The sequence below is a fragment of the Danio rerio genome, chromosome 10 (genome assembly GCF_049306965.1).
Source record: "Danio rerio strain Tuebingen ecotype United States chromosome 10, GRCz12tu, whole genome shotgun sequence".
Taxonomy (NCBI): domain Eukaryota; kingdom Metazoa; phylum Chordata; class Actinopteri; order Cypriniformes; family Danionidae; genus Danio; species Danio rerio.
In genome coordinates, this window is record NC_133185.1 from 7,194,717 (window position 1) to 7,204,546 (window position 9,830).

Genomic DNA, 9,830 nt, shown 5'->3' on the forward strand with positions numbered 1-9,830 from the left:
CTTACTCAATTAAAGAGAGAGTTCTCCCTCAACTATTTACTCACGTGCTTCAAAACCGATGAGGTTCTTTCCTCTGTTGAACACTGAAGAAGATACAAATCTGAAAACCTGTAACCATTGATGTCCATAGTAGGAAAAAAAATACAATGGAAGTCAATAGTTACAGGTTTCCAGCATTTTTCAAAACATCTTCTTTTGTGTATAACAGAAGAAAGAAACTCATAGTACTTAGTACATAGAAACTCACTGGGAACACAAGCAGCTCTGGGTTCAGGCCTGGAAGAACAGTCTTATGATGATCTCAGTGTGATTTGGGCTGTCGCTTGTAGAAGCAGCTGTTCTGCTCAGTTTCTGCCATCACAAGCTGTCCAGTTCCTGTCTGTTCTTCATTGTCCAGCAACATCAAGACCAAATCTACAAAAATAACAGATAAAAGAGAAACATGTTCAATCATTATTGAAAGAAACACAAGACACCAGTCAATGACATTACAGCACCTTTTAGAAGTAACAACAATAACTTTTAAACACATTTCTGTCCTTAATTTAAATGTAAAGGAATAAGGAGAGCAATAGTGCTCAAAATAAATAAAGAAATTTATATGTCCTCCTTGTTTATTTGTGCATCACTACTGACAGATATTTAGTCAAATGTTACTTGCAGTTCTTCAGTCTTGCAGTAGCCAAAAACACACTGTATGAGTCAAAATGAGTGATTTTACTGAAGATCATTAGAGATAAAGATCATATTCCATTAATATATATACAGTTGAAGTCAGAATTATTAGCCCCCCTGAATAATTAGACTGCTTGTCTATTTTTTCCCCAATTTCTGTTTACCGGAGAGAAGATTTCTTCAACACATTTCTAAACATAATAGTTTTAATAACTCATTTCTAATAACTGATTTATCTTTGCCATGATGACAGTAAATAATATTTGACTAGATTTTTCAAGACACTTTTATACAGCTTAAAGTGACATTTAAAGGCTTAGCTAGGTTAATTAGGTTAGCTAGGCAGGTTAGGGTAATTAGGCAAGTTATTGTACTGTATAATGATGGTTTGTTCTGTAGATCATCAAGAAACAAAATGTAGCTTAAAAGGGCTAATCCTTTTGTCCCTAAAATGGTGTTCAAAAAATTTAAAACTGTGTTTATTCTAGCTGAAATAAAACAGATAAGACTTTCTCCAGAAGAAAAAATATTATCAGACATACTGTGAAAATTCCCTTACTCTGTTAAACATTATTTGAAAAATATTTCAAAAAGAAGAAAAAAATTCAAAGGGGGCTAATAATTCTGACTTCAACTGTATAAATTGGGATTAAAGATATCTATAAATTATATTTTTACTGAGCAAATCTAAAATAGACATCTCAAATGATTATTTTACCAGCAATAATAACAATGGATGCTCTCTCATGGCCAAACTGCAGCTCTGCTCATTTCATTCGGCCAGTGGAAAGCTGCTGTTTGTTGGTCTGGCTGAGTCTGGTTTCTCCAAACATTTGTTCTTCACTTCTGTCAATTGCTGGAGTTTTGCTTCCACTGGCACATCTGACAATCTTGGATGGGGTTGCTGGAGCACTAGAGCACAGAGTCAGATGAACTAGAGATGTCTGGCTACACTAGGTTTGGTCTTTAAAAAACAATGCATTGAGCCACATTAAGCATTAAACTTAAACTAAAATGTTAATTCTAAATCCTTCAGATATAGTCTGATCCATTGTCATACAGTGCTCAGCACAAATGAGTTCACCATGTTTATATCAATTTCTCAGTTAATATATGCTGGAGCATTTAAACAAACCCTTACAAAAATAACTGCAGTACAACAGCAGTATATAGAAGTATAACTGCAGTAAAATAATGTACAATTGCACAATCGCAATACAATAAAGTATAAACACAATACAAATACAGTTCAATAAAGTTCAACAGCAGTATAAGATGCGGTAATCTGGAGTAAAAACTAGTAAACTCTGTCTTTACAGCACTTGTGCTGCTGTAGTCTAATATGCCAGTGCTGTGGTAAGAACTGAACTGCACTTGTGTTCTAAGAGGTTTGTTCTTCAACATCTTCAGGACTATTTCGTACTTTTTTCTGGGATGTGTTTTGGATTAAAGTGCTTTTCTGATTAGAATTTTAAGAGTTTATTTGCAAAAACAAATAACAAAACACAACTGCAGTGAACTGAACAGTACAACAGCGACTATAATGCAATAAAGTTCAGTTAAACCTGCAGTACAACTGAAGAAGTCATTCATTCATTCATTCATTTTCTTGTCAGCTTAGTTCCTTTATTTAACCGGGGACGCCACAGCGTAATGAACCGCCAACTTATCCAGCAAGTTTTTACGCAGCGGATGCCCTTCCAGCCGCAACCCATCTCTGGAAAACATCCACACACACATTCACACACACACTCATACGCTACCGACAATTTAGCCTACCCAATTCACCTGTACCACATGCAGTCATGAACAAGTTTTGACAGTGACAGTGATTTGGTGTTTGCAGACACCTTTACCAATATCAAAATGTTTTTGTAAACATCCAGTTATTCTTTACACCGATTAAGAAATACTATGACTACTATAATAAAGAAAATCCGCTCTAAATAGAAAACTAAATAAATTGCTAAATACTCGACACATGAAAGACTAAAGTATGCAGCCCACAACAAATGTGGAAGCCTATTGCGTATCATATTAAACAAAGGAACTGGCGTCACGTTGACGGTGATGGGGGTGTGTATTCTCTTCTCTCTCCTAAAATACACCACCAGCTCCTTGGTTTTGCAGATGTTGAGTGAGAGGTGGTTTTCCTGACACCACTGCTTCAGAGTGTGCACCTCCTCTCTGCAGGCCGTCTCATCATTATCTGTGATTAGGCCCACCAGCGTTGTGTCATCAGCAAATTTAACGATGACGTTGGAGCTGTGTTTGGCTGTACAGTCATGTGTGTACAGGGAGTACAGGAGTGGGCTGAGAACACAGCCCTGTGGAGCACCAGTGTTGAGGATCAGTGTGGATGAGGTAACGTTGTTCATTCTGACCTCCTGGCGTCTGCCTGACAGGAGGTCCAGGATCCAGTTGCACAATGAGCTGTGAAGACCCAGAGCCTGGAGCTTCACCACCAGCTTGGCAGGGACCATGGTGTTGAATGCTGAGCTGTAGTCCACAAACAGCATTCTCAAATATGTGCTTTTGTTTTCCAGGTGAGACAGAGCAGTGTGCAAGGTGAAAGCAATTGCATCATCAGTGCAGTGGTTATTTCTGTATGCAAAGTGCAGAGGGTCAGTGTGAGCGGGCAGGACAGAGCATGGGCCTCATGTACGAAGACTTGCGTGGAAATCATACTAAACATTGCGTACGCACAAAGCTGTAAATGTGCGTACGCAGAAAAAAATTCAAATGTATGAAACATTGCGTACGCCGAATCTCACGCATATTCTTTTGTATATCCAAATTAACGTGAAACTGAGCGCAACATGCACGAGCACAAAACCCCTCCCTGCCTCCTCCCCCGTATGAATATGCTAATGACTCTATTTTGGCAAAACCCAATGAAAAAGCAAAGGCAAAAGCAAGCGAAAAGAGAAACTTTGAACAGAATGTGAATAAGACGTGCTCCTATCGGAGGTAGACCGGAGAAAAACTGCGTTTTTTGCAAGTTTGTCCACCGGAATTAATAACAAAAGAAAAAATTGAGTGGGAGAGTTTAGCTGATCCGGTTAACACAGTTGGGTCTGAATATCGCAGTGAGTGGGGTAAACAGGAAATAGTGTGATTTATAAGTGTAAAATGTTGCAGCACCCTTAACAGTCTAAGAGGCGCAGCTCGTAAAACGCACATCAACATGTTTTGACACGTTCGAGCATGAACTCGGTTCGAATCCAGCATCTGATGAACTCATTTACCTTTTTTCCCCCCACTACATATCAGATTTTGCCAACAATTTATCACGAAGAAGACAAGTAGGAATCATTAATAAGTCTGTGCATCATATTTTATTTGCACATTTATTGAATGGAAATGTTTCTGATTCACGTACGCAAATTCATCTTCAGATGGCGCCTTTATAGCAATGTGCGTGCGGTAGATCTATTACATTGGGAAAACAGGCAACCGCTGCAAATTGCGCTTTAATGTTTGGCTGGTCAACTGTATGGTATGGAAAACTTATATACCTGCTAGATGAACGAGTCTCATACAGCTGTCAATGCACGGCTGCAAGACACTTTGTAGAGAGGAATTTAACACAACTGCCTCTAGGAGTCGCCAATGGAAATAAAACAGACACGCACAAAAAATGTGCGTACGCCAGCCATAAAGCTGGCGTGGAGCTGCGCATATTCCCACGTTCAGTTCATCGTTAGTAAATCCAAACGTGAGCGATTCTGAGCGTGAAACCTGGCGTACGCAAAGTTTTTGTGCGTACGCAGCGTTGATACATGAGGCCCCAGATGTGTTTTTTAATCAGCTTCTCAAAGCACTTGCTGAAGATTGGTGTCAGAGCAATCGGACGCCAGTCATTTAAGCACGTGGTTTTAGCTGATTTCGGTATGGGCACAATAGTAGCTGTCTTAAAGCATGTGGGAACCACAGACAGAGAAAACGAGAGGTTAAAGATGTCCATGGTCGGTGCCAGTGGTGTAGTGGGCAGTGCGTCGACACATGCACTCCAGTGCTTGCGGCGACCCGGGTTCGATTCCGCCTCACGGCCCTATGCCGATCCTTCCCCTCTCTCTGTTTCCCATGCTTTCCTCTCAATACTCTCTACTGTCCTATCAAAAATAAAGGTGAAAACCCCGAAAAAATAATTATAAAAAAAATTATAATTGTATAAATATAATTATTAAATAAAAAATAGATGTCGATGAAAACTCCCGCTAGCTGGTGTGCGCGTGCTTTAAGTACACGTCCAGAAATGCCATCTGGGCCCGTCACTTTTCGGATGTTCACGTGACGGAAAGATCTAGTTACGCCTGTGACAGAAACAGAGAGTGTGCTGGCAGTTTTGGTTTTGGCCGCGGCTGTCCTGGGCTTAAAAGCGGGCGTAAAACGAGTTGAGCTCGTCCGGGAGAGACGCGGCAATGTTAACAGTGGCGGATTTGTTACCTTTAAAGTCTGTGATGTAATTAAGTCCCTGCCACATGCTCCTTGCGTTATTGGTGTTAAATTGACCCTCTACATTGTCTCTGTATTGACGTTTTGAAGCTTTGATGGTTTTCCTGAGGTTGCTTGTTTTTGTTCCACAGCATTTCTGGATTTATAGGCGGAAGCTCGCACTGATAGGGCTGTTTGAACTTCACCATTGATCCATGGTTTTTGGTTGGGGTAGATAATGACAGTTTTTGTTGGGACCATGTCATCTATGCAATTCCTAATGAAGCACGTGACTAGAGTTCACGAAAATGGTAAACAGACTCTTAAAGTTAAAGAAGAACTGAAAACATCTTGGAATAATGAGTTTACTGTACAAATAATTGTAGTTTTAGGTGGATTGCTGATGTAGATGCCAAGAAAACAAGACAGACAACATATAAATTGGTTCTACAGTGGCGATACGACAATACTTCATAGAGTGTTTTTGAAACACTCGTGCAGTTTGAAATTTGTCAAATTGTTGCAATTTCACTGGCCACCCTGGATGGAAACACAACAAAGAGATATAGTACTTTATTCCCACTCATTATCTGCATTAGATGTGGTTTTACAGTGATGAAACAGATCATCTTCAAGACAGGAAATGTATGAAATTTGTACAAAAAGTTTGCTAAAATGAAAGAGTAAGTCAGTTTAATGGTGAAGAGATTGATCAAATATGCCTATAGATAAAAGGTTTGAGAAAAAATGTCATGCTCCCTTATAAAAGTACTTTGTATTTTCAGAGTACAGGATTTTACTTTGATACCTGTGTGGCTGCTGTATTTTGTAGTTTATTTTGATGCATGTAAAATTGAGGTGTTTTGTATTTTATTTTAGAACACATTTCAATGTATTTTTGCTCATCCCTGCATACCGTTTACTGGACATGAAAGGTAGCTTTAAAGACTTATGTTTCAACGAAAACAGTAAAGACACAGTATTTGGGTAATTGGCTATACAATCTATTTTATTTCTTTGAAAACACAACGAGAAAACTTGGACAGGATGTAAATAACCTTTTTTAATTATTCAAATCACTCGAGGCTTATTTTACTTAGATGATGTATTTGTTCCGTTGCGTGTTCTCATTTTAAAAACACACTATACTAGTTTGCACTCTGATCTGATGTGTGTGTGTGTGTGTGTGTGTGTGTCTTCAGCTCCTCCAGCTTCACACAGAGCCTCACAGAGGAAGCAGGATCAGGATCTGTTCTCCTCAGTTCCTCTGCCACTCCTGCTCTCCTTCTACAAGTCATTGAAAGCGTTTATCTAAACTGAACCTGACAATACAAGCCGAACCAAGACTGCTGGATTCAGATCAGTGTAATGTCAGTGGCCACCTGTCCAGTGTAACCAGGGAAGGCGCTCAAGATCATCTAAACTGGGCCGATCAGCCGACGCTGCACTGAGACACCAGCGAATCAGCTGACGGCACTCTATTACACACAACCATGTCATCAGAAACACACAACAACACACTTCTGCTCGCTCGCCACGCCATCTCTGAATGTGTCTGAATCTCTTACCTTTTGACAAGCTCCGAGGGAAGGTCAGTCTGCTTCTGGACATGACCCTGTGTGCGCCTCTGAAGGGGAAACGGTCACACAGGATGTTGTAGAGCGTCACTCCTACTGACCAGACTGTAGCTGGAGTGGTATTGTTGTGATGTCTGCTAAACCACTCAGGAGGAGCGAATGCAGGAGTGCCTGAGAGACACAAGAAGACCACAAACATCTGCTCCAAATGCTCCAGTACAGACAAATTCCCTTCAGTTGTTCACAAACATCAACAGAACGTGTCCTTCTGTAACTCAAACCCACCTGCAAAGTATTTGTAGGCCGAGCGCTTCAGCAAATCCCCACAGCCGAAGTCCAGCAGCTTGATGTCCTGGGACTCTGTGGAGATTAGCAGGTTCTCTGGCTTGATGTCCCGGTGCAGAATGCCGTGGTTCTCGCAGTGTTTCAGTGCCGCGATCAGCTGCACCAGCACTTCCTTAGCCAGACGCTCGTCCAGACAGCCGTTCTCCTCACAGAAGCTCTGGAGATTTTGGGAAGGAGCCGGACGCTCCAGGATCAAGACGTACCGTCTGGGACGGTCAAACCAGTCCAGCAGCTGCAGGACACTGGGGCAGGCAGGAGCTGAAGTGATGTGGGTCTTTCATGCCACCTCCAGCGGCAGCCGACCCTGACCGTCCTGCAGGACAAACCCTCCATTATATCCAGGACTGAATCAAACACCACAGATTCACACCAAAACATACAACTTTCAGTGTCTCGGGGGTCCGGTCCTTCAACATGTACTTGATGTCCACCTGCAGACAGATAAAGCAGAGTAAATCACACCTGCCTGATGGAGACACATGACATTTACTGACAGCAACATTTCTAAAGCATGTCTGAATGAAGGAGGGACGAAGATCTCTTACTGGCAGTCCATCAGACCTGCGGAACCCAGCAAACACAGAGCCGAATCCACCTCGCCCCAGCAACGGGCCCTTCAGGTACAAGTCAGCAACACAGAAGAGCACAAGAAATGAAGAGAGAAGAGAAAACATGCTGCAGTGTCTTCAATGACAAATCATTTCCTAACTGAGCCAGAAGATCTGGTAGATTTGAGCTGTGCTGACCTCTGCGAGAGCGTTTGGCCGGTCTCTGGGAAGAGGTGGACGGTGTTTGCTGGCTGCTGCTTTGCCTTTTCCTCTTGCTGTTCCTCTGGTCTGTGGATGCAGAATCAGCCAAATGTGAAGGCAGAGGAGAAAATATCCAGGAAGCTCAGCGGTGCCGTCCTGTGTGTCTGTGTCCAGAGCTGCTGTCTGGGTGAAAGCAGCACTCCTGGGTCTGGAATGGCTTGAGGCTAAAATATAAAATCAAACAGAGAAACACTTTTACTGCTCACTTTTATCACACTTTCAGAAGGAACTTGAAGTTTTTATTGAGCAACTCTGCAGTTTCCATCATTATAATTGCTTTAAACAATAAAAACAAACATTAAAACATTTTTTATTAATTTTTGTTTCTTGCAACCTTCTATGATCTTTTTCATATCAGTCAATCATCGTACAGCATCATACAGTGACAAACCAATGACAAACTAATGACAAATTAAAAACACTCACCTCCTCTTTCTTCACCCATGTGGGACATGGACAATCTCCTCCAACCTGCAATAAAACAAGAAAATACAGATAAAATATAAAAATCTATTTAAAACAAAGTAAATTAAAGGAAAAATAAGAACAAAACGAAGTGAAAATGAGAAAAGTAAAACAAAACAAATGTTTAAAGAAACAATCAGAAAACAAGAACTGAAATAAAAACTGATTAAAGAAGTTGTGCTCTTTATAATTAGTCTTCTCTCAGAAATCCTCGAACAGATTCAGAAATCTCAGGATCCGCACAGAAATACTCTGCAAACTCGCCTCGTCTCTCAACCAACAGATAGCGATGGGTTTGATTGGTCCGAATTTATATCAACACGCCTTGCTATAGCAATTAAAATAAAAGCGCATTAAAAGATTTTGTAATAAAATTAGAAAGAAATTAAATAAAATTCCAGAATAATTTTAAGAGGCCTTACATTTACGCGAGAAGTGACGTCAGGGAAGTTAGTCACATGACCTTTTGTAATGCCCTGCTTTAGCCTGAATCGTCAATAATTGTATTTAATTTTAATATAATAAATATAATAATACAATATAATAGTCAATAATTTAGCGTAAATAATAATAAATATGATCCTCAGAAAATAATCCAATAACTGTTCTGGAAGCAGTTTATGATGCCTGTAGATTTCATGAATGGAGAATAATATCATCATCGTTCACATTTTTCTTTAAGTATTTATTTCATTTTATTATTGTTTTATTCCATTTAATTCATTTTATATTTTATTAGACTGAAATTATCAAATTAAAATGTTTAATTAATATTAAATGGCAGCTGCTGTTTACCACAAAACCATGAATAAAAAGTGTCCAGCACCAAAAGTGTTTTATATAACGAGTCAAATCCACTGATAATGATCATATTTTAGCGATTATATAATGATTGTCATTATCAGTGAATTTGACTTATTTACAAGAGAGTCATTAAAATGGAAGGACATTATTATAATTATTACTGTTGTTATTGTTTTATTATTCAGATGGACAATTTATAGTGAGGTTATTTGTGCGGTCCAGTTTGTTATTTTCCCTATAAATAATAAAACATTTTCTCTTTCTCTTGTGGACTAATAATTTATAGACTATTTTAGCCCAACCCTTCATATTTCTTATTCAACTTTTTACATGTGAAGCACAAATGTCCACTTATTATTGACTGTGATGTAAAACTTTAATACATGTTTGTGAATTTATTGAAAAATACGTTTAATTCAGGTTTGTATACTTTATTGGTAAAAGATAATGAATGTATCTTCGCTGGTGCTGCTCGTACAGCTGCAGTTTATACTGATATTTCTGATAGAATTTGATAATAATTGCTGAAGCTTTCATCACGGTGTGTGTCACACTTTATTTGTTATAAATTTATTATCTGACAAAAACAACAACTGAGTTGTGGATCTCAACAAAACTTGACCGAGCAGAGCGCCGTTATGAATCACCCCGCACAGCTCACCGATTTTTTTTTTTCTTCATTGATTTTATTTTATTTGTATTTTTTTTTATTGACTTC

General features: G+C 39.4%; 1 pseudogene; it reads right to left on the bottom strand.

Moving 5' to 3' along the window:
- Positions 1-297: 297 nt before the first annotated feature.
- On the bottom strand, positions 298-7,708 carry LOC137496624 (serine/threonine-protein kinase pim-3-like; annotated as a pseudogene).
- Positions 7,709-9,830: the final 2,122 nt, after the last annotated feature.